Here is a 2,760-nt window from a genome sequence, read left to right on the forward strand (position 1 = left end):
CAACCATATTCTCAATGGGATGTCTGGGAAAAGCCTACAATACCAAAACTGTACAACTGTTAAGAAAAAATTATAGTAGAGGTATGGGTTGCCCCCTTATGAGTTGTTGGACAGAGAGATCCTAGTGGTCCTCTGTTGTACATCAGAAAAAGTTGGTAAGACCATGTTGATATGAGCATGGGCAAAGCATAACTCCATGCCAACGGATGGATGGCTTTCATTGTTCCAGAAGAGGCTAAGAATATGGTTGGGTGAGAAGGATACCCTAGGATTCTACTCAACGATGGATCCCATGAGCTGCACACTATTGACATGCCAGGCAATGCCTGCTAGTGCAACAACAGCTTAACTAACTTATACACAACTGACAGTTTTCTAACTGAATAAGACCCACTCCTGGGGTGGGACACATCTCGTGCTGCAGACCAGGCCAACCCCTTGTGTCAGGGAAGGCTGTATGCCCCAGCAGGGAAACCACTGTGTTATGGTTGATAAATATAGTATAACTGCTTGGATATCTTGTAGGCATTTGTGTTTATACCCATTTGTTTATATGTGTCTGTTTCTTTCCATTTGTCTTTATAGTAGGGGAGACACCACTGAGATGGATCAACAAAAATGTCTTGAAAATGAATGATAGGGAGGCCCAGGAGTTCAATATTTCACCACAATGAAATAAAAAATAAAAATCCTCCTTCATCTGTCACCCCCTCCAAGGCTCAGGGACCCTTGCAGAAGATTTGCAGAAAGATTATGAGAGCCGGAGGAAGCGGTGGAGCATTGAGTAGGTATGTCCTCTGGACACTGAACCCCAAGAGACTCAGGGGGGCTGTCTAAGGACAGATGCTGAGAAAGCCAGGAAGAGCTGGGGAAGCATTAAGAGCCAGGAAGCATTAAGGACACTGGGAACTGGGGAGAAAGTTGCCATCTTCGTGGTGGGGTGTGATGTGGTTGGTGGAGATCTCAAAAGCTTAACTGAGATGTAGAGAAAGGGTCCACAGGCATTCATGCCTTTGTAAGTATGATAAAGATGTAATAAGCTATAAAAAAAAAAAAAACGAATAGAAAGTATTTTGTTGGTTTTGTCCATCGGGCTGTTCATCAGGCATAAGGACCCTACAGCACGGGTCTCCTGGGAGTGTGGGGAATTTGGTGCAACACAAGATAATATTTGGTTTATTATCCCTAAAATGAATGAAGTATATTCAAATGTTAGCCAGTTAAATCACATTCCTATGACCAAATGATTTTTAAGATAGTATTTGAGTCCCTACCATTTTCAATTACAGAAAAAGCATTTCTAGTACATTTATTTCTACTAATGAACAAAGGCTGACATATTATTAATGACTACTTTAGTTGCTTTCCTGTTGCTTGATGAACACCATGACCAACATCAACATGGGGAGGTAACATTTATTTCACCTTACTGTTTACATCCAACATCTAGTGAAGCCAGGGCGAGTGCTCAGGCAGGAATTTGGAGGAAGGACATGAAGCAGAAATCATGAAGGATCACTGCTGAATAGTTAGCTCTCAGACTCACACTTTGCTCTTATATAGTTGAAGCCCTCCCCTATTATGTCACTGCCCATATTTTAATGGAGGAAGTTTCTCAATGGAGGATCTTTCTTCCCAGGTATGTGAAATTAACATTCAAGATTAGCCAGCAGTTTGACCCATTCCTTTTCTCTCAATTTCTGTAGTTTTTTCTTACAGTCCTCTTCTATTCCAGGATCCCATCCAGAACATGATTTTATACTTAATTTTAGTGGATCCTTAGGTCTTGCTTCTCTGAACGTTTCTCAGACTTTTCTTGTCTTTATTAATTTTGATAGTTTTAAGAAGATTTGGTCCTGTACTACTGATAATTTCCAAGTTGAGAATCATCTGGTGCTTTTGTTATGATAGGACAGGGGCTGTGAGCATTGGCGGAGGGATACCGCAAAGGTGCTGCTTTGTTCTTTCTCCTCACATCATAGTATCTTAATTTTTTTTCATCTGCAAAGGCTGGGAAAAGTCACTCTCTATACTCTTTGGAAGATAATCAGGCATTCCATTACTGTGACAAATTTCCTGACAGAAAATCACAATCTGGTACTGAAGTCCAAGAGAATTCCTAGGAGCCTGGACCAAGGTATTCTCAGTTCTGAACAACCATGAATGCCAACCCTGAATACTTTACCCAGTACAACTATTTATCAAGTTCGAAAAGAAACAGAAAACATTCCATGACACGAACAGACCAAAAGAATTCATGTCACCCAAAGCAGCACTACAGAGACTACTTGAAGCAAAACAAAGGACTGAAGAAAGGAATGAGAATACACAAGAGGCTACAGAAAGAGAACAAAGAAAGGTATAAAAAATGGCAACACAAAATAGTGGCACAAACCCAAAAAAATCAAAATGACAGTGCCCAATACACACTTTTCAATAATAATACTCCTAAATATCAATGGCCTCAACTCCCCTGTCAAAAGACACAGGTTAGTACAATGGATCAAGAAAGAAAACCCTTCTTTTTGTTATCTTCAAGAATTCATGTCACCTTCAAGGACAGATGCTATCTCAGGATGAGAAGATGGAAAAAAAATTATTTCAAGCAAATGGGCTTAAGAAGCAAGCAGGTGTTACAATTTTAATATCAGACAAAATAGACTTCACATTAAAACTCATTGAAGAGATAAAGAGGATTACTTCATTTTAATCAAAGGAACTACTGACCAAGAAGATATTACAACGATGAATATATATATA

The sequence above is a fragment of the Nannospalax galili genome, unplaced genomic scaffold, assembly GCF_000622305.1.
Source record: "Nannospalax galili isolate Female #2095 unplaced genomic scaffold, S.galili_v1.0 scaffold600, whole genome shotgun sequence".
NCBI classification, from domain to species: domain Eukaryota; kingdom Metazoa; phylum Chordata; class Mammalia; order Rodentia; family Spalacidae; genus Nannospalax; species Nannospalax galili.